The sequence below is a fragment of the Arvicola amphibius genome, chromosome X (assembly GCF_903992535.2).
Source record: "Arvicola amphibius chromosome X, mArvAmp1.2, whole genome shotgun sequence".
Taxonomy (NCBI): domain Eukaryota; kingdom Metazoa; phylum Chordata; class Mammalia; order Rodentia; family Cricetidae; genus Arvicola; species Arvicola amphibius.
The window spans coordinates 97,003,057-97,028,421 of record NC_052065.1 but is presented as its reverse complement, the minus strand read 5'-3'; the positions used below and the strand labels follow the sequence as shown (position 1 = coordinate 97,028,421).

The 25,365-nt window shown below is 40.7% G+C and overlaps 1 long non-coding RNA gene across 2 annotated transcripts; it reads right to left on the bottom strand.

The window, feature by feature from the left end:
* Window positions 1–1,481: 1,481 nt before the first annotated feature.
* LOC119804159 lies at window positions 1,482–16,137 on the bottom strand. 2 transcript variants are annotated; one of them, XR_005283805.1, is made up of 4 exons: window positions 16,080–16,137; window positions 4,742–4,884; window positions 3,625–3,690; window positions 1,482–1,539 (listed from the first exon to the last, which is right to left on the bottom strand). It is a non-coding gene; the product is annotated as an uncharacterized LOC119804159 (long non-coding RNA). The 2 variants fall into 2 exon arrangements; XR_005283806.1 differs by having other exon boundaries at window positions 4,742–4,861; window positions 16,080–16,119.
* Window positions 16,138–25,365: the final 9,228 nt, after the last annotated feature.

Sequence of the window (25,365 nt, the reverse complement as noted above, 5' to 3'; positions counted from 1 at the left end):
TTCCACACTTTCTTTATCCATTATTCCATTGAGGGGCATCTCTTTTTCTCTCTTTCTTTAGAAAACAACCAGGAAAAAACATACAAAGAAAAATCATAAGAATCTGATTTTTCAAAATACACGTAGTAATTTATGTCTTTTTATCTACTTTTGTAATGTATTGACATAGATATGTTGACACTTGGTTGCTGTAAGTTTATTTTATTGTCTACTTCTTTGAAATTACTTTATACCTAGACTGTTTTACTAAACTTTACCAAAAAATCAAATACACAACTTTGAATATTATGAAATACATTAGCTTCTAATTTTTAAAGAAGATGTTGTTTTACAATAAAACAACATTTTTTCAGTGCTTTTCACATTTATTGTGGTATATCTCATCATAAATTTGGGAATATCTATACAATGGGATGGAATACATGATATAACTTTGATGAGATTGAAAGCATTAATATTGGGCTAGGTGAATAAAATAGACACAAGAACTCATAAATTATATGTTTCCATTCATATGAAACATACATGATATATAAATTATATATACAGAGACAGAATGTAGTTCAGTAATTGTTAGGATTTTGGCGTCAAGTGAAGTGGAAAGGGATGAAGAAAATGGGCACATCCATAATAATGTTTGATCAACTATCTTGGCATCCCATCTAGTAGCCCTGTCAAGTTGACAAAGTTATTAATCACAGGAGTGAAGTCTTATCTCTTTCTGTGGGCAGATTGGAAATGAAGGGTAATTACTTCCCTCTTTTCGCACAAGCAAGATTCAGTATCAGTGGGTCTTATTTTTGCAATGATACAGATTAGATGGATCTTATAAAACAGATTCCTATAGAAGTGAATTTCAGAGACTTTTTTTTCATGGTTTATTTTTTTATATTTAAAAATTTCCATCTCCTCCCCTCCTCCTCCCCCTCCCCTCCCCTCCACCCATACCTACCCTCCCTCCCTCTCCAGGCCAAGGAGCCATCAGGGTTCCCTACTCTATGTTAAGACCAAGGTCCTCCCAACTCCCCCCAGGTCCAGGAAGGTGATCGACCAAGCTGAGAAGGTTCCCACAGAGCCCGTCCATGCAGAAGAATCAGAGCCCAGCACCATTGTCCTTTGCTTCTCAGTCACCCCCACTGTTGGCCACATTCAGAGAGACGGGTTTGGTCGCATGATCCATCAGTCCCATTCCAACTGGAGTTGGTGATCTCCCATTAGTTCTGTCCCACTGTCTCCATGAGTGAACGCACCCCTCACGTTCCTGACTTCCTTGCTCATGTTCTCTCTCCTTCTGCTCCTCATCAGGACCTTGGGAGCTCAGTCCAGTGCTCCAATGTGGGGCTCAGTCATTCTCTTCATCTATCGCCAGGTGGAGGTTCCCTCACGGTCCTGACTTTCTTTCTCATGTTCTCCCTTCTTCTGCTCCTCATCAGGACCTTGGGAGCTCAGTCCAGTGCTCCAATGTGGGGCTCTGTCATTTTCTTCATCTATTGCCAGGTGGAGGTTAAGGCTCACACAGAGCCCGTCCATGTTCAGAGACTTTTTAAAAAAGGAGATTACTAGTTAGAATGACCTTTACAGATTTTCTTTTATTTTGATTGATAAAAGCACATTAACCACCCACCCTACCCCACCCCTGCCATACATACACCTCTGAGGTTTTGGCTTGGTTTGGAAGTATGAAAAGGTATTAGCAAGAAAACTATGAACTTCAACAAAATATGAAATGTAGAAGTGTAGATTGAAAACAGATTATAGAGGCTCCCTGGTTGTCAATTCAGTCTGTGTGACCTCCTATGAGCCCAGGTAAGTTGATTCTGTGGGTCCTCTCGTGGTGTCCTTGACCCATATGGCTCTTATAATCCTTTCTCCTCATCTTCTACAGTATTCCCAAGCCCCACCTAATGTTTGACTATGGGTCTCTGCATCTGTTCCCATAAGCTGCCAGAGTAAGGCTTTCTGATGACAATCAAACTGGGCATCAATTTATGAGTATAGCAGAATATCATTAGGCATCATTTCATTGACTTGATGTGCCATCTTTTGTTAATTTCCAGAGGAGGCCTTCCTTTTTCTGAAGAGAAATGGGGGAGGAGTGGATTTGGGGGTGTGCATAGCAGAGGTTGAGGGAAGGGATTAGTAAGAGAAGAGGAGGGGAACTGTAGTCAGTATGTATAATAATAATAGTAATAAGATTATATAAGCAGAAAATAGAAACATATCAAGGAGATAATACAAATATAGGGGGTTCTAGAAACTAGATACAATAACATTTTTGAAAGGTATTAGATACAATCATACATTGAAACTTAGTAGGTAAATAAAGAAGCTCTAGAAGGTAGAAGATGAAGAAGCCCAAAGAGAGCAGGATAATAGTAGAGGTCCGCATGAGGCTGTGGAGCGGAAATGACTCATAAATCCGACAACTTCTCCATCTCAGACAGGAGGCCTCTTAGACCTTTTCATAGTATTGTGAGACATGCTTGCCAAGATCTGGCCAGTTCAGGACAAACATGACTTCGAGTTTCTCCATCAGTACCTTCGTCAGAAAATTCTGCCAAGGACTATGAGAAAATCACATGAGGCTGGAGGCTGAGAACAGATTTCAGTAGCAGGTGGTAGAATTACAAAGAGAAAGGCCAAGAAGAAAGAAGACCAGAAAGAACTCGAAAGCGCCTCAGTCGTGTTTGAAAGAAAAACTAAACAGAACTCCCTCAGTGCCCAAGAACAGGTCTAACAGGGGTGTTTCATTCTGTTGGGATCAGAGCATAGAAATGCTGAACTGTACCAAAGTAGAAAATGGTCTTATCAGTAAACTCCGTAACAGTTAATCTTACCCAGGTAAAATGCTACTCACAGTGAATCCCTTGGTGATTAGCACATTTCTTTTCTCGAATTCCAGCCAAACTGGAAAGCCTTACCTGCCTTGCTTTCTTTTTGTGATTATAATTTCAGAAATGCTGTAAAATTCTGCCCCAGTTCTATCTGAGCCTAGTCATGATTTCATACTCCGACGTCATGACAATTACAGTACAATTCACCATTTGTGATGCTGATTGAAGGTACTTATTCATTCAATGTGGGTATTTAGCTCATACTATGTACCAAGCATTGATTGTTTGGAGCAACAGAGATAAAGCAATGGGAATGTCATAAAAATTCCCCTATTTCATATAGCTTATGTTCTTGTGAACTTTTGAATGTGCTGCTCGGAGGATCCGATAACCCAGATGTTTACCCTCTCCTGGAATACATGGCACTAGCAGTCTTTCACTTCAAACAGAAGTTCATTCCTTTCCATAGCGATCTCATCATGTTCCTTCTGGAACATCTGTTGACAGTCGGAATATGTTACGGTGAATGTGGACTAACTCCCACAGTTATGGATCTGATTGCCTGGTTCCCATTCTCCATAAGAATGGCAAAAGACTGGGATAAAAAGGAGAGTAAATGTGACTTAGAGCTTCCAGTTCTTACAACAGAAACGGTGGAGCTTCAGCCACTCATCTGTTGGAGTGAAATGTAGACCTATCCCTGACCATCAGGCTCTTGAGCCTCTTGAAGCTTTTGAAGCTAAACACTTTGGGAACACTCATTCAAATCCTCCAGATACCTGCTACTTACCTTTCAAGTGCCACACAGTTGGCACTTAGTGACAATTCCTCGTGTCACTCATTCTTCAGTCCCACTCTGTCAGGTATAAAGAAGAGATACTCTTAATTTTTATGTGCTGTGGATAGAGTCTAGGGTCTTGTGTATTTTAAGAAATTGTTCTATCACTCAGCTCTATTCCAAGTTCCTGTTTTGGTTTTGGTTTTGAGATGGGGTTTAAAATTAGCCCAAGCTGACCTGAAACTTACAGTTCTCCTACCTCAGATTCCTTAGGGCTGTGGTTTGGGGCATGGACACCTAAATGTTATTGTCCATCCTAAGCTTTGTTTTTCAAAGTAAGATGTGGAAATGACTTACCCAAGGTCATGGGCAAACTGTTCCAGTAACTTCATAAATCCCGCCCTCTAGCGTTATTTGCAAGTATCTTTTTTCTGATCAGTCCCTCCAAGCACATGTGTTATGCACTCCTACTGTAACACACATAACAGCCATATTGAAACATCTTTTCTGCTCAGTGAGTATTGTTCCCTTTGTATGAGAATACCAAGAGAAAAGGAGAGGAGATAGAGTTGGTAGTGAAATGATATTCGATGGAATAAGACAAAGAATCTAAATTTCTGTCCCGAGTTTGGAAGTGGGGAATCCGAGGTCTGAGAAGTTTTGTAAAAGACATAAATGTAATGAGAGTGCCACAGTCTCAGACATTTGAATGAATTGTGAAATTAATATTTCATGGCACAGCTTGGTGGTAAAGAGAATTCTTCAGTTTTGACTTGAATACTGGAGTAGATAGAAGCATCTTCCCTGACCATCTGGAGGCTTTTGTGTATTCATTCCATTTCTGTTTGCTTGTTTTCTTCTTATTGTTTATTGCTTTCTTATTCCCTTTGTTTTGAGGGCTGACACTATGGAGTAATCTTACATTGCAAACATAGAGAGTATCCTGCCTCACCAAGACAGTTCTAAGTTTTATTTAAGGGGTGGAATAGAAAGACTAAACAAAGCAATACAAAAGTAGCTGGTGATTCTTTATGACTTAGTAGAATAGATTGTCTCTACTCTAGGTCCCATCAGACCTTTCTCCAAAGTTTCTAACAATAAGAAAGTAAACTGATTTTATGCCAATTACCTCTATTCTCCTGTGACCCTGTAGTGGAACTGGTAATGAGAAGGATAAAGATCTCGAAGGCCAGCAGTAAATGGAAGTTCTCGAACAGCCTGAAGCATCAGGCAAGTAGATAAACATCCCCTGGAAGAGTTGAAAATTGATTGCTGTCGTGAATGGAAAAAGTCAGTTTCAGTCAGGTTATTGAATATTTGGTTGTTGAAAAATTATCCTCAGTGCCTGAACCCATGGAGCCATGAACAATGAAAATGGAAACATTTGCAAAAAAATAATAAAATAAAATAAGCTAAGCTGATATGACAGGGATCTAAATGAGGTGCCAGTCCAATTCGAAAGGTAAAGAACACTGGAGGCAGCTGTGCCTTTAAATTTAATCGTGGACAAAGTCAAACGTGATTGTTGCCAGCCAGGCCCCAGAGATTCCATTTTTATTTTTTCTGCCTCTGCAAAAAATAATACTTGCTCGTCTCATCACATTGATAATGCACTGTCAGCACTAGGGGGACAAACTGTGTGCTTTTCAAATTCAGGTCTAAGCACGCCACTCAGGTAAATATTCTTTGAGACCTCGGGATGTTACATTTCCTTTTGTGTTCCTCATTGCTGAAGCTTTTGATGAAGGGAGTTCAAATAAAACATTGCGGTACACAAATGTTATTTCCATGCAAAACATCCCTGCCCCACCTAGATGTTTAACTCCCTTTCTGAAAGATGAAGAGTCTAAACCTTTTCTCTCAAATAACCCTACCACTCCTAGGTCCATTAGGAAAAATGGGGCACATCTTTGCCCGAGTTTCTCCCTTCATACGTACTTGTTTCAAAGATAAATAATACATTTAAAAAACTGAGAAATTAAGCACAATTCATGATTTAAAAGTCATCATGTTCAGTGTGTTAGACGTGAATAAGAAGATAAATTCAGTGTTACATACAAACTATTTTTATTAGTCTAAATCTCAATCCATAGGCATTTGGTTCCTCAACTATATAAGAATGGAGAAAGTGGGCTGAGAAGTGACCTGGTGTACATTCTCTCTCTGCTCTTGACTGTGGACTTGACTAGCTACTTCAAATCCCTGCTTCCTCGACTTCCTCACAACAGTTGTGGACAATATAACCTAGAATTTTAAGCCAACTAAATCCTTTCTACATTATTTTATTTAATTTTAGTCTGTTTTTGTTTGGATTTTGGAGACAGGGTTTCTCTGTAGCTTTGGAGCCTGTCCAGAAACTCACTCTATAGACGAGGCAGGCCTTGAACTTACAGAGATATGCCTTTCTCTGCCTTCTGAGTGCAAGAATTAAGGGCATGCACCACCACTACCTGGCACTTTCTACTTTAAAGTTGCTTCTGTGGGGGTATTTGCCACAGCCACAGGGGGCCGAACTAAAGTGGTTGCAGAGACAGGGAAGGCACGGCAGCTGGAATGGATCCTTCTGTGGTGACAGGAATTCACATGGGCATCTTCTCACGTGGTACCAGGAAGCATAGAGAGTTTGAGGGAGAAGCAAAGCAGAGCTTGACTCCTCCATTCCCCATGAACCAGTCCCCAGCTCGTTGCCACATTCTAAAGCAGTGGTTCTCATCCTGTGGGTTGTGCCCCCTTTGGGATCAAACGACCCTTTCACAGAGTGAGCATATGGAATAACCTGCACAGCAGAGATTTACACCACGACTCACACCAGCAGCAAAATTACAGTTATGAAGTAGCCACGAAAATATTTCTATGGTTGGAGATTGCAGCATTAGGGAGGTTGAGAACTACTGTCCTAAAGGCACAATTTCCCAAATGACCAACTGGAAGCCAAGCATCTAAACATAGGAGGCGGTGAGAGATATTTCACTTTCAAACTGTAACATCTTCTTTCAACAGACTCAATAGGAAGAGCATGAGATGGCTACGGTCACCACCCACTGAAGGCTCTCCCTCTCTGGACCTCCATTTCCTCTTCTGAAAATTGGAGGAGCTTTGTTTGTTTGTTTGTTTTGTTTTGTTTTTTGTAATACCCTTAGCATACCTTGGTTCACAGTCTCCGCTACAGTTTCTGGGGATAGTTAGTTCCTTGGTAGGCTCTGTCAAACTCCGAACTGATTTCTGTTTTCTGTTCATAAGTTCATCTCACTGAAAAGATGACTGATGGTCTATAAGCAGCAGAATTCAAAATAGGACCCAGACCTCCCACATTTCTTGGTGAATATATCCCTTGCCCTGGGTATTGAACAAAACATCAATGTAAATACAGTTTTGAAAGTATTACAGATGTAATTAAATGGCTAAATAATCTGACCATAAAATAGAGCAATTGTTTTGGTTAGACACATTAAACAGCATAAATGCTTTCAAAGTAAAGTGTTTTCTGTGGTTGATAAGAAAAAAGTTACAGACAAGAAACAGTGCAAATCCTTTATCAGCTGAGTGAACCCTAGCCACTAATGGTAGTAAAAACCCATTTCTGCCAATAACTTACACAGAATTAAAAGGAACCCTAATTCCTGATAGGCCATACAGTCTGTGCCAGACACCTTGAGTTCAGTTTAGTAAGACCATAACCAGAAATCCAAGCATACTCTGTGCAGACTTCTTGCCTATAGAAACTATAAAATCTACCTAAATATGTTAGTTGAAGCCATTATGTTTGTCAACATTTTTATGAAGCCATCAAAAACCTAATATAGGTCCTTTTAGTCACCAAATATCAAGTCCTGTTAGTCTCTCTTTTGTTGCTTTAAATTTCTCTTAACTTGAGAACTATTTTATCTTGTTCACATCACTTCTCTGAACAGAAATAAAAAGAATTTACAGATGATAAATTTTTAATTGGAGCAGTATTATATCATTGAGCCACAGCTCCAACTTCCTCTCATGAGTGAAATTAAAGACTTGAAGTAAGATGGTAGTAAGGTTGCTCAGTGGATAAAGACACTTGCTACCAAGCCTGATAACCTGGACTTGATCCCTGGAACTTATATGGTATGAGAGAACCAATTCACACAAGTTGACCTCTAACCTCCACACAGGATCCCTGGCATGTTCATATGTACATTTGCACATGCACACATACATAAATGAATAAGTATATTTTTAAAAAATTAAATAATATGAATTAAATGCCCAGTTACATAGAATCCAAAATGATTTCATGTATTGTTTAAGCAACTTTAGGATTCAATACAAGTCCATTTCCTTCATTTGGCTATAGTTAGTGGAGCTTGGTGCATGTCAGACAACAGGGCTATCATAGTGAATAAGACATAGACAATATCTAACCTTGTGGAACTGACAGTATAATAAAACACGTTCCAGAGAAATGTAATTAAAATCACATTTGTTATTGTCAACTTTCTATGATGTGTGCTCAAAATGACCATGGAAAGAGGAAGCTCTCATGCAGAATTCTTAATAATGTTTTTTCCATGCTTTGTTTGTAATAATCCTTCAACTGTGCTCTGCATTTTACATTTATCATGCATCCCATTTTGAACTAGCCACATTTCAATGGCTCGATAACCATGTTCAGCTTCTGGTTACTGTCCAAGATAGCACCCACCTACCTGACACTGCAACAACTTCTTGTTACTCTTGCCCTTACAATCTGTCTACCCTTTCTTCAGCAATGATCCCTGAACCTTAAGTACAGAAATCATGGTGTAGATATATCATTGTGACTTGGTCTTTAGTCCTGCTCAATTGGGCTGGAGAGATGGTTCAATGGTTAAGAGCACTGCCTGCCCTTCCAAAGGTACTGAGTTCAGTTCCCAGCAACCACATGATGGCTCACAACCATCTGTAATGAGATCTGGTGCCTGCTTCTGGCCTGCATACATACATGCAGACAGAATATTGAAAATATTATATACATAATAAAAATAGATTGAAAAAAAGAGTCCTGCTCAACAAGAGGAAAACAATGCTTGGTACTGGAAAGTCAACCACCTGGGACTAGTAAAGTCATGGATATTGGAGGAGAGCCTACAAACCACCATTTTATTAAACCGGCACAATTCTTAGAACTATATTCTAAATATTTATCCTGATACCAATATGCCCACCCACAGATAAGTGTACTTCTCACCCCTCTTCAAAGAAACTTCTCTTTGCAACAAGCAGAGATGATTACAGAAAACCATAACTGATCCAAATAGGGAGAAGAGATCCTATGGTACTCAGTCCCAATTATCAATTTTTAGCTCTAACTACAGTCATGATTTGACTCCTTTGTTACCCTTTGCATATAAAACTCGAGGTTTCAAAGAGCAACATGATTTATTCAAGGGAGTGTGGCAAGTGAGAGGGACAGACACAATGTAAACCCAAGCAGACTGAATTTGCATAGGTAACACTTGTCTACTGTTGTAATTCCACTCCCTTCACACAAATTACCCAAGCACACACCTGACAAAAGCTTGCCAAAAGTTCTCAGGAAGGTGAGATGGTGGTCACTCCACGAGAGGGAGTTTGAGTAGATGGTGATGGAGTGCCACATGTAGGACATGGGAGAGAAAGACCATTACTGAGCTGTCACTCATTGTTTCTGAGTCTGGTCACACAGGCCAGCATTTATGCCATCTCTCCTCTACCACAGGCTATCCAAAAGAAACGTGAGTACGTGTAAGAGAGACTAAATAGCTAATAAAATCGATACAACTAGGCATGTTTCATCTGCATACGTACACTTGCACACACACACACACACACACACACGCGCGCGCGCGCGCGCGCACCAATCTCCCCAGAGGACTCCTCTGGAACATGTACAGCATTCAACGTCTCATGACTGCTTGGCTCATTTATCACCTCTGTTCTTGCCTTTGATCCTCTAGAGAGGGGAGGCTGGGTAACATTATGGAGAAGCTGCATTGACACTCACCCTGAGCAAACAGGATGACTAACCATTTCCCTCCCAACCTTCACATCTCTGTCTGGTTGTCCCAAACTTCCGTCCCTGTAAAGAATAATTAAGATCTCAAGGACTGGGCAGTGTTTTCTAAAGTTGACTGTGAGATTCAAAAACAATTCAAAACATTCTTCTGCCTGATCTGCTACTCTAGATTTGGGCTAGATTTGATTTGTTTTGTTCTGTTTTCTTGGAGCCTGTGATCTCTAATTTGCCCTGTGCTTTAACAATATGCCCATTCCTCTTCAAATGGTAAGATGACAGCTCTCAGCACTGCACATGGAGATGAAAACAAAATCATCCAAGCCCTACAGACACCAGATCAAGATAAACAACCTAATTATTTAACTCTTTCCTTCACTGTCTTCCGCCTCCTATTAGGGGAACATTTGCTTGGTTCTCCTCATCTGTTCTATTGGTCTTTCACTTGTCATTGCAAATGGACAGCTGGAAATTTTGACAGAAAGCTCCCCTGCATATCTCGTGGATGTGCTTAAAGCCTTGCATTGCTTACAATGCTTAAAACCTAGGAGAATTTGGCTTACAAAGTCACCCATCACAGCCTTTTGTACAGAGTACTGGATGAAGAAAACAACATTTCTTCCCTCAAGACAGTAATTTCCAAAGTGCAGTTCCCAGAATGACAACATTCACACTACCTGAGAACTTACTAGAAATCCAGACCAACTGCAGTAATCATTAGCTAGAAATTCTGAGACTGGGGAAAGCTATGATTCAGGTGACTGTGATCTGAGGCAGCAGTTCAGTGCCGTTGCCTTCCATAATCCTCCCCAACAGAAAGCCTGGAGTTAGAGGTACCCTGGCTAACTGACAGGAAGAAACAATGAAAAAGAAGTGGCTTTGGTTTTAAGAGTGGTCCTCAACTATGAACTCACATTAGAATTTCCAGGAAAGCTCTGAAAATACCTATACCAAAGTCCCATACACAGAGGCACTGAGTAGATTTGACACAGGTCTAGACTTATTTCTTAAAAGCTCTCTAGGTATTTCTAATATGCAACCTAGACTGAGAACTACTAAGTTAAGAATTATAGAATAGGATATCTTCTGGAGACCTTTACGTTTTTAGTAAGGAACTGATATGTGTCCTTATGTAGATCCATAGATTGCCAGAGTGGTTCATGGGTAATTTGGGAGGTCTTACCAACTAGATAAGGAAGATGGCAACCACTGACTACCTACTATGTGCCCAGCTCCATGCCAAGCACTATGCCCACATTTCCTTGAGTGGATAGAACAACTGGAACTAATCACAGTGGAGCAAATCATGCAAGAAATTAGGGTAATATGGTTACTTCACAGGAGCATACACAGAGAAGTTTCTCACCACAGTCCCTGAAGGAATGCATGGTGAGAAAAAAAGAAGGGAGCCAATCATACATTTAGGATGGCTTACATCCCAGAAAGCTTAAATAAATAATCTCACATTTTCCCCAAATTTCTCCTGAAATGTTTTGAAAAATGTAATGACAGGAATGGGTTGGAAACTGCTTCTCACTTGAAAATGATGGGCAAAACTGAGCTATGGTCTCTGGAAACCTCTCTCTCTAAAAATTGTGAGATAACCAGATAAATTTTGGGAAGATCGAGTTTGAGTCGCAGGTTCACTGAGATACTGTTTCTCACAAAATATGATAGAGGGCCATCAAAGCAGTAATCCAATGTCAGACTTTGGCCTCCACTTATATGTGCAGAGAAAGGGGACACAGAGGAAGGCAAGGAATAAGAAACACACAATACAATAACCAATGGATTTTTGGCATCTAAGTCATTTTGTTTCAAAATCTATCCAGCAATACTGAAAAAAATTTTAATGGCCCAGACAGTCTTTATAAATAAAGGGATGACTAGCAATAGTGGAGAGGGTGCCTGAACCAGCTTTCTCCTAAAATCAGATTGGTGACTACCCTAATTGTCATCATAGAACCTCATCCAGTAACTGATGGAAGCAGATGCAGTGATTCACAGCCAAGCACTGGGCCAAGCTCCCAGAGTCCAGATGAAGAGAGGGAGAGGGGATTTTATGAGTAAGTGGGGTCAAGACCATGATGGGGAACTCCACAGAGACATCTGACCCAACCTAGTGGGAACTCACTGATCTAGACCAACAGCTAGGGAGCCAGCATAGGACTGAATTAAACCCTCTAAATGTGGATGACTGTTGTGTGGTTCAGTCTGTTTGTGGGACCCTGGCAGTGGGTCCAGGATTTATCCCTGGTTCATGAACTGGCTTTTGGAGCCCATTCCCTCTGGTGGGTTACCTTACTCGGCCTTGATGTAGTGGGGAGGGACTTTTCCTGCCTCAACTCGAAAGGCAGGCTTAGTTGACTCCCCATGGGAGGCCTTACCCTGCTAAGGAGTAGATGGGGGTGTATAAATAGAAGGGCAAAGCAGGAGGAAGGGAGGTAGGGGGAACTGTAGTTGGTACATAAAATGAATAAAAAATTAAATTTAAAAATAAATATAGAGGTGTATATATAAACCATTCTGATGCTGCCTCAGAATATGTTTTATATAAATGATCAATTTCTAGCAGGCAGAAAATCGCTCCAACTACTGTAGTACTACTACTGGAGGTAGCTTAATCATTAATGAGCAGCAAGCAACCATCTGAAACCACCTGATTAAACACTGTACTGACCCATTTAATAATTAGAGCTTTCTGCTGTCTACATAGTACACTGGAGTCTCTTCAAGGGAGAAAGCAGTGTGGAGTAGGTGGGAAACATTCTCCACAGATGACTGGAGCCAGCTGTTTATGCTTAGCAGGATTCAGGCTTGGACAGACACTTTGACATCTCTTCAACATCAGAAGCCAAAAAATATTTTATAAAGGATCACAGAAAACCCTAAAAACAGATCATCAGGAGATATTCAAATAAAGAAGAGAGCTAGGACAACGGAGAGCTGCTAGTCTGCATCCAAATTCCTATTGCTCAGTAGCTGTGTGAACCTCAATATGTGATTTAGCATCTCTGAATTGCAAAATCATCTGTCAAGAGGAGGCAATAACACCTGTCTGACAAAGTTTTGAAGATCAGCTATGTAGAAAAATGGCCTATGTGATAGACCTTGTGGTGCATTCACACACACACACACACACACACACACACACACACATATCTTACGAGCTCCATCAGTGAGAATGGTATTATTTTAAATTACCTTTGCATGTAAAGCAAAAAGGGCTTAACAATTAATGAGGTTCATGCAGAATCCCATGGGGCATAGCTAAGAAACTATAGGTACAATCACAGAATTGCCCTAGTTGACTATTTTAATGACAAGCACACCAGTGTTGCTTGGTTCAACAGAAGATGTGAATCAGTGCTCCACTTCTTAAGGTTGAATCTATTGAGAAATGATTTGTGCACAGGAAAACAATAGCAATTCCCAAATGTTCAAGTGTTAAACTGAATATATTACTAAATATTCAATCTGGGGAGCCAACAGGTGGTACTAGAGGCAAACAGAGCCTTTTCTCTCTGTCCCTCCCTCCCTCCTTCCTTCCCCCTCTCTCCCTCCCCTACTCTCCACTTAATTAACTGCTTTTGCAAAATTTCTTCATTTTGGCCACCTGTATGGCCCCACTCCCTTCCTTCCCCACCTCCATAGGGATATAAGGGCAAAGGAATACTCAGTTCCTACTGCAGATGTCCTGGCATATTGCAGGACTCTAGCATGCTGCAAGTGCTACCGCAGAGCCCCACCATTCGGGCAGAAGTGCTCAGCCCAGTCAGAGTGAGTTGAGATGGGTAACAGACTTTGAATCTTGAGACTGTGTGAGCTTCCCTCCAATGGGAACAAACTGTTTCCTGAAGCCAGTTTCTGCTAAAAGGCAACAGATGACTCTTAGTTGCAATCATTATGATGCCTGTAACCTTTCCATCATAAAAGAAAATCTATGCACATTCTGCTGATCTCTGTTTACCTTCCCTTTCTTTGGCTGGGTACTGGGTTTTACAACCACAAGATCAGACACATTCTGATTTGCTCAAGCACTACCAATACAGGTCCCTCTATCCTGGAAACAACAAAAATCAACCATAGAGATTAAGTCCTTCTAAACATAAAAAGAGGGCAAGATGGTTTCCTGACAAAAGTTCTAAAATAGAGCCAAATTCCAGCCAATGAGCCATTCTTCCATGCGTATAGAAGCTAGCTAATCTTTTCCTCTACAACTGTCTCATACTTAGCCTGTTCTTTGCCCATGTAACACTGGGAAGAACTAAATGTTCTTCCATAGAGAATTAAGACTATAAATCCGAATACTAATTCTTTTCTCCCTTGATGCAAACTGGTAACTACCTAGCTAGTTCTCTCACAGGCAAATATCTATGAGTTGTGCATTCATTTAACATGTATGTAACAGTAACTGTGATGGTTTGGTTGTGGTTTGTCTTTCAATGGCTAATGTATTAGAACAGTGTGACAATAAGAGAGATGGTGGGACCTTTAAGAAATCGAGCACAGTGCAAAGTGATTAGGTCATTGGTGCCCTGCTCTTGAAAAGAAACCATGGGTTCTCATGATGTCCTGTTAGTTCCCATATGAGGAGTTTTATAAGGAGCAAGTCTGACCTAGAATTCTAGGCTCCTGTCTTGTCATCTCTCCCCTATGCATGTGCTTCCAACATGATGCCATAGCACAATGGGAACTTATCAAAGGTCAAATACATGAATGTTGACTAATTTCAAGCCCCAAATTTCCAAAATTGGGAACTAAATAAGCCTTTTGTCTTTAATAACTACCTAACTCTATTATTTGATTTCGATAACATAGAATGAACTATTCCAGGTCATTTATTATTCTCATGACAACTTTGAGATAGATGTACAACTATTAAGCCCATTTCACACATGAAAACCCTGATGGAGAATAGATGAAATAACAAGACCATGGCCAAAGAGCTAGTTAATAGGACAGATGAATTTTGACCCAGCAGTATGGCTGACTACAGAGACTGTTCTCCAAATAATGAGAATGCCTTTGCCTTTTCTAATAGTAAAGCCTATTTTCACCAAGGCTGTAGTTGAGAGGCCTTAAAGGTGCCTGCTGTAACATGGCTTAAAGGGGATACTCAGAGGAGCAGATATTGCTCTGTGCATTAATGAGATCACAAGACCACTTCCAAGGATAAGAAAGCTCCCTAGTTGAAATATTACCTTCACATAAATTCACACTTCTTTCCACCAAGGACAAAGCTTGCTTACTTTGAAGTTCCACAGAAAAGTGAAGGGTGGTGTGGCTGATAGCATGAAGTGGTGCCAACAGAAAAAAATACTTAATGTTCAATATACAGCAAAAATGTGAGTCAAAAATGTAGACTCCAATTGTGAAATCCTTCTCCCTTGTATTATTGAGTCAAGGTTCACACTCTATTTATTTTCCAGAAGCACCTGAAGTCCTTCTTGAACTGGAAATAAAATTAGGCATGATTAATCCAATTATCATCAGTCATAAATGCACATTATTATATCCACAGCTCTGCAGAGTACCAAATTATTAGGAATTGAACCCCTGAGCAGGCAAGTTGTGAAAAAGAAAAGCAATGTTTAGGAAATGCTAATGGCTGGCAGACCTGCCTTGGCTACAAAAGATTCAGGGTGATCATCCTGAACATCCCTAAGTAGCATAAGATTTCATGAAAATTTTAGATATCTGGAAGGCAAGCCCCCATAAAGAGAAGTAAGACTCCACCTAAGACACTTGCGATTCCACCCTCCTCTGGCATCAGAGGTTATGCCATAAGGTAGGACTAACACAAACATGACAGGCAACTGGAAAGTCCTGTTCTCAGTGGAAAAGTTTCCCAAGCTAACAAAGAAGGCCCCTGGTGGTGCACATGGTCTGGACCAGACACAGAAGCACTTTCTTCTTGGCTGTGGCAAAAGAGCCACACCTCAGTGAGGTCAGATTCCAGTACACTGACCCTAGAGCCATATAGAACAAGGTAACATGCAAAGAATTCAGGCCCTTTCATAGACTAAAGAAGACAAAGCTCTGTACTCCAGAAGTGATAGTCTTCCTGAAAAGCTGGAAGCCCAGACTTCCAGCTAAAGATGGCCACACAGCCCAACACCCTTACCAACTGACTTTGGCTTCTCTCATGCTTGAGATTATGATTTATATCCCATTTCTGAGTCATTTGATATCTTAAGACACTATTATAGTGTTTATAGGCATTAATTTATTCAAAGCCAGGCATGATACAACACACCTGTATAGTGATGAGACAAGCAAGCCTGCTTTTTGTCCCACCTGGCTCTTGAATGGCTAGCTTTGCCCCGGAAATAATAACATGGAAACTGTATTCATTTAAACACTGTTTGGCCCATTAGCTCTAGCCTCTTATTGGCTAGCTCTCACATCTTGATTAACCCATTTCTAATAATATGTGTAGCACCACGAGGTGGTAGCTTACCAAGAAGATCCTAGCCTACATCCGTCTCAGGTCGAAGAATCATGGCATCTGACTCACTTCCCTTCTTCCCAGCATGTTCTGTCTACTCCACCTATCTAATTTTCTGTCCTATCAAAGGGCCAAGGCAGTCTCTTTATTTAACCAATGAAAGTAACACATAGACAGATGACCCTCCTCCATCATACCTGTAATTACCAGTTCTTCAGGACCTAAGGTAGGAGAATTGTGAGTTCAATGAAAACCTGAGCTGCATATCTAGTTCGAGCATAGCTTGGACTAGATAGTGAAACCCCTTCTCAAAAATATGGAAAACAAAAATCAAGCAAGTTTTGACTCCTTTAATCATTACAATAGGTTATTGAGTAATTATTATTATGCACAACAGTTTTTAGAAGTAAATGGTCAAAGGTTGCATAGTTAATAATTGGTAAATTGAAAGTTTTCTGTCTCCAAAGTGACTTTCTCTGCTTCTAAAATTCAAAAATGCATAGCCAGAGAAATGGCTCAGTGGTCAAAAGCACCTACCATGAAACCTAACAACCTGCTCCACACATGGTGGAATAAGACAACTTGCTCCTATGCATTTTCCTCTGAGCTCCACACATCTCAAAGCACAAATAAAAATAAATACAATGTATGAAGTACTTTAAAGCAAAATACGATATGAAAAAGGATGTGACGCCTGCATCGGGCTTTATCACCTTTTCACCTCTTATTTGGAAATATAAATTATTCTGAGGTCTGTGGCATTCCCAGTAGTTTGGGGATCAGGGAAGAGAGGGGCCAGTGTCACATCACCTAAAGTACCTAGTTATTTTTCTGTTGCTGTGATAAGATGCTATAACCAAAAGCATCTTTTTTATTAAAAAATTTACTTTTCATTTTAAATACCAAACCCAGTTCCCCTCCCTCTCCTTATTCCTGTCTCCACCTTCCATTTTCCCATGCCCCATTCACTCCTCAGAGGAAGGTAAGGTCTTCCTTAGGGAGTCAACAAGGTCTGGGATACCAACTTGAGGCAGGACCAACCCTCTCTCCAACCCCCGTATTAAGGCTGAGCAAGGTACCCCACCATAGGAAATGGGTTCCAAAAAGCCAGTTCATGCACCTGGGATTGGTCCTGGTACGGCTGCCAGCCCCCTTGATGACAAATAAAGCCATCTAACTGCCACCTACATTAAGAGGGTCTACTTTGGTCCCATGAATAACCAAAAGCATCTTACAGAAGAATTTATTTTGACTTAAAGTTCCAGGGAGGAGGAATTAAATTCCATAATATTGAGGAAGACAAAACAGCAAACATCCAGAGGAGAACACCAAGAGATCTCAGCCACACATAGAATACAGGGAGTTATAGCACAAAGTAGGGCAAGACTATAAATTCTCAAAGCCTGCCCTGCCCCCAGATTTGTACTTCCTCCAGTATGGCTGCCAGTTCTAAGGCATCCATAACGTCCCCAAACAGTATCATCAACAGGGAACCAAGTGTTAAAAAATTCTGAGCCTCTGAGGGACATTTCTCCTCTAAGTTACAGTAGTATCAATCCCATTGTTTATGCTTAATTTTAGCTCTCCTCACCAAGAGACTAATTTATAGGCATATTTTTTGATAACTTCAACTGGGATATGGAATAGAGGGCCCATTTTTTTTTCTTGAGTTGCCATTTGGAGTAGAGCAGAGTACTTAAGACAAATATAGGATATAGAGAGGCTATCCCAATGAGTGTCTTCACTCTTTAAATCTCTTTACTGAACAGATGGTTGGATCATGGTTGGTAGACTTGTGTATAGTCCTTACATAAGAAGTTGCAATAATGCCGGTTGGCAAATACATCTGCCAGGATGCATCAAAACTCCCTGATTTCCATGAGTTCAAATTGCCCCTTCCTCAGAGTGGCCTAAAGAAAACACAAGGCTATGTGCTTTGAACCTATTCAAAGCTACTTTAGGGTGCCCTAGAGGGTAGATGTGGGAGAACAGTGTCAGAGAATTGCTGGAGATACCACGGAGAAGGTAGATCAGTATCATTCATCTGCTATGCCACCCTACTCGCTTGTAGCTGAAATAATTGGCAGCATCTACACAGAATCTTAGATCCAGAGGTCGGAAGAAGTTAACACTGTGCTCTCTAAATAAAGCCCATGTAGGAGTTCACTTTCTAGTCCAAAGAGACTGTCTACCTCTGGCACCTAGGAACAATCTTTAAAGAAGTCTTTCCCCTTGGACAGAAGAAATAAAATGTAGCTTTATGACAAAGCAAGAGGTTAGATCACTTTCAGGGTAGTCTCCAGTGTGAACTAACCACATTCACAGTCTTTTGAATGCCAAGCATGTGGGAGGAGGCATGTGAAAGTCCCCAAAGCAAACACATGCTTCTCAAACCAGTACCTCTTCTAGTCCTGCCATTTGGTCATGCAGAGCTGACCTCAAAAAAAGTGATGACACTCATGGGAAGTGAGACAGGGACATTCACAAAATCCTGTTGATTCTAGTTTCACATCCTCTTTTTCGTAGCATCTTTCCACTGCTCCCCCATGCCCAGAATTCACCACTCCCACCTCCCTTACTCTACACCTTCTTCATTGGCTTCCCATCTCTAGGACTGACTGCATGGGCATATTCTTTGAGTAGCCTGTGCTTTAAAGCTCTCTCTGTGTCACCATGAAACTCTCAATAATTTTCAAAGAAGTCTTATATTTTTTGTATTTTACCCTGGGTCCTGTAAATTATGGAGCCAGCAGTGCCCGACTCTCCTCATCTGAGCCCATTTTATTGGCAGCACATTTTCTAATGCTGAAAATAGTGCCCTTGCATGTCTATGTCTCTTCAGTACCTCTAGAATAGAACTACAATCCATCAGGCAGACCTTTAAGGCCCTCTGTTACCTGGCCTTTATGCAATCATCTATATATCCCACACAGGTTCTACCCATTCTACAACTGTGGATCATTCAAAACTAACAATAGCAAAGCCATTAATAGCTCACATTCTGGTGTTAAACAGATATCATTTAAAACCCTGGTTTTCTGCTTCCTGGATATATAGCTCTTGGTAAAACCTTCCTGAACCTACTTTTTCACAAAAGGAATACCAATAGTATCCATATCCTAAGGTTAAGTGAGATGATCAAGATACACCAAAGTCTCTCAACACAGTGCCTGACTCCTGACAAATGCTCAAAGAATACTCAATACTAATATTATTGCTTATTGCTATCATAGTTACAGAGATGACTCATTCTAGAAGTCAATTTTCTTTGTTCCAATCTAATCTGCCACATTGTTGGCTGGATTGGTATACTACATAATGGCCTGTTGCGTCTTTGAACTTCCATCTCCTGTAATGTCAGATAACCTTCTCTGGTTGTAGATGCCCATAATTTGCAGGCTGTTTGGCTGTGTTCACCAGCTCCTCTTGTCTCTCTCTGCTAGTGTGGGAGAGACCTCATGGGCTAGCAGAAGCTGAAGAGGCAGCCTCAAAGAGGGGGCAGCATATTTGCTAAGTAGGACTTCTGAGGAAAGAAACTCTTGGAACCTGTGTTCAGGATTTGAGCTCTTCTTCTTCCTTACAAGGTTATCCATTTTCCTGCTGTACTTGCTAGAAGGCTTTGGGGCAACACAAATTTCAGATGAGCATGGTCTAAGGTGTCTGTATGAAATGGCTCTGGGATGCCCCACCTCAGTTGTATCAGATCAACTCTCATCTTACAGCAAAGGTTTATCCTGAACTGTTGATGTCATTCACAGTCAAGGAAGAAGTGGTTCACCATGTATGAAATAGGACTGCCCCAGAGCTTCCACATTCTGCATGAGTCCTTTGCCACACCCCAGTGGCAGTGAGGAGAACAACAGCGGGCAGCATCACTCCCTGACCAAGACAAGAGTATTTGTTCTCACCCCCAACTCATGAAAGACTTAAGTAGTATTAAGAGTAGTAGTATTAAGAAGATGTAAACTTATCAGTGTTTAGAAGTGGAGCCATTCAGAAGTAAGGATTAGGTTAGTTCTTCAGGGTGGAAGCCTCTATAATTAAATACTGGTAGCCTTGTAAAAGAAGAATAAAAACCAGGACACATGTGTATTTCCTGTCTCTTACCATAGACATACCCTGGATCACCACAGCAGCCAGCCAACAAGAAGTTCAATACCATCTGAGGCCTCTAGATAATAATGCAGAATCATCTGTAGAGATATGAAATGCACCATTGTTGAGGCATCCTCAAAAGTGATCAAAGCTGATAATATGGGGTTTAGGAGAGGACCCCCAGAATTGGTGATATCGAGTCCCCACACATTTCTTTTTGCAATTTTTGTGCATTTTTCAATAAAACAGAATTATATCACTTTTCCCCTTCCATTTCTTTCCCCCAACTCCTGCCAGGTCTCCCCTCTTCCAACCTGTCCCATTAATCTCCCTCTCCAGTTGATAGTCTCTTTTTCTTTGATTATTATTTTTGTACATATAAATACATGTGTACACATATGCACAAATTATAAGTATAACCTGAGTGAATTTTTGCTGTTTGTGTGTACATGGTTTCAGGAAGGAAAAGAATCAAAAGGTAAGATGAGAATAATAGCTTCTAGGCCAATAGCCTAGTCTCCATGTCACCATATTCCTTAAATACCCTATGTCACCTTGTCACTGCCTTCCTTAAATACCTCTCTGTCACCTTGTCACCACCTTCCTTAAATACCTCTATGTCACGTACTACTGGAAACTGAAAAAATAAAGTTCAGAAGTCCCCAGTAACTCTCTGGTCATTTTCGTGTCTCCTTTATCCATGTCTTTTACTCTGACCTTTATGGGTCTTTACCTGTCCACAAAGGCGCCCCCTACCTTCATCTCATAGAAAGTTCTTTCACTGTTTCCCTGACCTAGAATGCGCCCACTCCCCACCCCTTTGCTAACAGTGGTTCTCAAACGTGAGCATGCAGAAAATTCCCTGGAGAACTTGTTAGAGCACAGCACGTTACTAACAAATCCCCAAGTGCTTGCTGCTGCTCTTACTGCTGGTCAAAACAGCACCTGTGGAAAACAAGTTGCTGGAGGTGGGGGGGGGGGTACTCTTACAAAGCCTGACCCGTCCCCTTCAGGACAATGCCCTCCTTTACTTCCCACCTTTCCCCAGGTGAGAGTGAGCCCTGTGACTCTATATCCCCCTGTGTATAAAGGATAGTGGGTGGTGATGATATTGTGTCATTATCACTTATTACATTCATTTTGTAGAAAATTTATCAAATTTTTGAAGAATTTTTAAGAAGCCTACAAATAGCTACCCCCACAACCTTTCCACAGAGAACTCTTTCATGTTCCACCAGTGATCCCAGCAGTGCCCTTCATGCAAGAGTTCAAAGGCTCAGTAGTAGAACATTCAGCCCATGAGCACAGGGCTTGGGTTCAATGCCCAGGAGAAGGCATGAAAAATCAAAGAGAGAGTAGGAAGGAGAGAAGGATGGAGTCCAGTTGCGGATCACAGGTTGTGCTTATTGGTCACACTTCCACAGTCTTCCATCTGAAACATTACTTGTATGGGGTGATATGTTGCCTGAGGCCCTTGTGAAGATCCCAGGCCAGCCACTGCAGAGAACGCCTCTTAATTTGGTTTATCTGATTATTCCCTGTCATGAGACTGAAGTTATGTAACTGAATGCATAGAATAGGCAGCTGTTCTCCCTGCCTTGAATTTCCAAAAAGCTTCTTGGATATTGACAGAGAAACTCCAGAAAGGAATGATTCTAGTCGGTGAAATTTCAGGAAAAAAAAAATGATTCTAGCAGGATCTGCTCTTGGGTTTTGCTCATGCCATACCTGTGATTGAATATACTTGGTTCATGCCAAGTAGGTGCTCTGAGTTCTAGGCTGCTTTGTAAATTAAATTTTTAAAATTTAATGTAATGGCTTCATTGTAACATTTTCATATGTGTCCTTTTATTCTTTTTTGCCTTAGCTTTGTATTCTTTTTTGAGACAGGCTCTCTCTATGTAGTTCAAGCTGGCTTCAAACTCATTACCGTCCTGCCTCAGCTTCCCAAGGACTACTATTACAGGCTTATGCTACCGTGCCTCCCATGGAAAAATTAACAGAACAAGTTTGTCTCCAGCAACCTTCCACCTCTCTTCACTGTCTTCCTCTTACTCTCAAGGATTTTTTAAAAATGTATTACGTTTATTTTGTTTGGGAGGATGCCTGTGCCAGTGTGTATGTGGTGGTCAGAGGACAACTTGTAGGAGTTCATTCTCTCCTCCCATTATGCTGGTCTTCAGAATTACACTCAGTTCATCAGGTTTAGGGAAAAGTGCCATTAACTGCTGAGTTATCCTGCCAGCCCTAACATTGCGGGTGCTCATGCTGCCATGCTTGGCTTTTTCCTGGGAACACTTGGATCTGAACCAGGGTCCTCCTGTTTTCATGACAAGTGCTCTCATCCATGTACCATGTCTCTGGCTCTTCAGTCATGATTTTCATGCTGGATGTGATAGTTGTTCAAAATGTTCCACAACCAAGGTTCTTGTACTCTATCCATACTTTTATGCTCTTCTGATGTGTCCTCCAATCTATGTCCTTTACTAAGTAAGGTGCTCTATGGGTAGTATGACAGTTAAACATAACCCATAATTATTAAGAGCAATAATTCTAGTGTCAAATAAATCTGGTGGATACATCATTGATCCACTACATGACAGCAGGAACATACTAAACACTCATTCATCTGTCATGTGATGATATTCATATATTTCACCATAAGTTATGATGCCTAAGAAAGCTATGTATAGCACGTACCATCTAATCTGCCCACATGAAGTGTTAAATAAATAGTTGTTATTACAAAGATATTAAAAACTTTACTATTACTATTTGCTGAAGAGTTTGTCCACTTACCACCTGCACTCCCATTCCTTTCCACAGAACTAGCAATTTCTGTTATTATTTTGTCAACATAGTACTATGTAGCTCAGGCTGGCTTCGAACTCACAGTTCTTCTGCCACTCCTCGAGTGTTGAGATAGCTGTTCTGAGTCACCACTTGTTATCAGGAAGGGTCTCTGAGGGAGCTCTAATTTTTCACTATAGAATGATTCTTTTCAGATTATATACTGAGTCACTATCTTCTCTCACTTAAATTATTTCTTATTGAATGCTCTTGCTTTTGAGACATAACTCTAAATTCTTTGGTCTTTGTGGCTTTGCATTCAACAACTACTATTTGAGAGTACTTGGGCATTTAGGAACTTTTTGGATGTCTTAAATAACAAAGGGGCACTTAGCGGGTCAGGGTCTGCAACCTTGCCTATGCAAAGTAGCGCTCTCTACCCACAAACAGATTCGTCATTCTCCAAAGCCAGTGCTGTTCCCATTAAGGAACATCCTTGTCAGACTATAACTAAATCTCTCACCACCCCTTTGCCCTCTGCACCCAGCTGCCCTGGCCTTGTTTCTATCCCTCCACAGCACCTTGAACCAGCTTTCTGAGAAAAAAAATTCTTTCTGAGAGCTCCTATAAGTCTTATGAGCCCCACAAACCTTGGCTTAAGTTGTATTTCTCTGTGGAGGCCTTCATTAATTCCCTAGTTTTGATGGTTTATCTCGATCATCAATTTCACAGGATTTTAGAAACACCATGGAGATGAGTCTCTGGGAGTGTCTGCAAGGGATTATCTAAATGAAGTTAGTTAATAATTGACCTCAGATAACCCACCTAAAATGTGAGTGGTACCATTGTATAGGCTAAGGTCCTGGAATGAAGAACAAGGAGAATATAAGCTGAACACTCCCTGGCTCCTGACTATGAATCCAATGTGATCAGCTATCCCACAGTGACTTCTTGCAATGAGATACTGTACCCTTGCAACATGAGCCAACAAAAGCTATTTCTCCCTTCAGTTGCTTTTGCTAAATATCTTATCAAAACAGCAAAGAAACTAACTAATAAACTATTATTTCATACATGTTCTTCAAACCGTGTGCCTTTCCTTCAATGTATTTGTCAGTTTGTAATTATATATTCACTTATTCAATTACTTAATTAATGCCAGTTTCACCCATGAGATCACAGCCTCCAAGAAAGCAGGAACCACATCTGTTTTTTCTCACCACTGTGCACAGAGCACCGCGCTCTACACTTGTCTTCCTGTTGGCCTTTGGTCTTCGTTGAAATGAATGCCAGCATGTGCAGTGAGTACTGAGTCTTACTAAGCTGCAAAGAAAGGTGGCAGCTACCAACCTGAATGGGTTTGGAAGCTCTCATTGAACTCACTGATGTGAAATGGGGAATTAGATAGAGTCGAACGTTTCTTCCCTTTAATTATTTTGTTTTAATTCAAGCATATTAGAATGCAAGGCTTGCTCACAATACATGTTTCCAATTTCTCCCTTATTCTAAAATGCTACTCTGAGACACTCTGATTGATTGCTTACTCTCAATCTGAATTTTAGTCAAACAAAGAGAACATTTAAAGCACATTGTCCCTTCATTATTTTAATGTTTCTCAGGCATGTAAGAAGACAACAGTTCAACTTTGGGAAAATTTGAAAAATACACTGTCAAGAGTCTAACCATCTTGGAACATGGTACTGCATGTGCTGGACCTAATTAAATCCCAGATCTTGTGAGTTCTGCATCAAAATTCCAACCAATAGGCTACTTAAGCTCTAACTGGTTCACAGTTGTGTTGTCTTTTTAATGCTATAGTCTAGGTGACCAGAAAGAATGAGAAATGGAAATATGAGATATGGATAAAGGGAGAGGAATCACAGAGTCAAGCAGAAGCACACTTCAGTGGCGACAATGGTGTCATCGGGGAGATAATATGATGCCACACAGCACAGATCTCACCAACAGGCCACATTAGCCAGATAGTGGGAGACTGCATTTGTGTGATTGTATCACCACTAAGATGTCTATTTGAGCACATTTTCTGCACCACTAAAACATAGTGTTCGCAGAATTTTGGAACTGCTGACTCTCTTGTGCTTTCTTTTTTCTCCTCCTAGATATCAGATGCTTCTTGCTCCTCCTCCCCAGGTGTTTTGTTAAGATTGGGCTGGAAACAAGATTAGAGTCCATGAGTACTCGGCACTGCTCCTGAACTGGAGTTCTAGAGAACTTGTGTTTGTAAAACCAAAGAACTTTTTCCCCACTAAATCTCTTTGGGACTCATGTGGTTACAGGGTTTAACACAAATGGAACTACCAGAGCCTTCCTAGTTTTTAGTTCCCTTCCCTTTGAGAATATAAATTCTTATCTCTGAGCAAATATCTATTGAGTCCATTTTATTTGGAGCTGT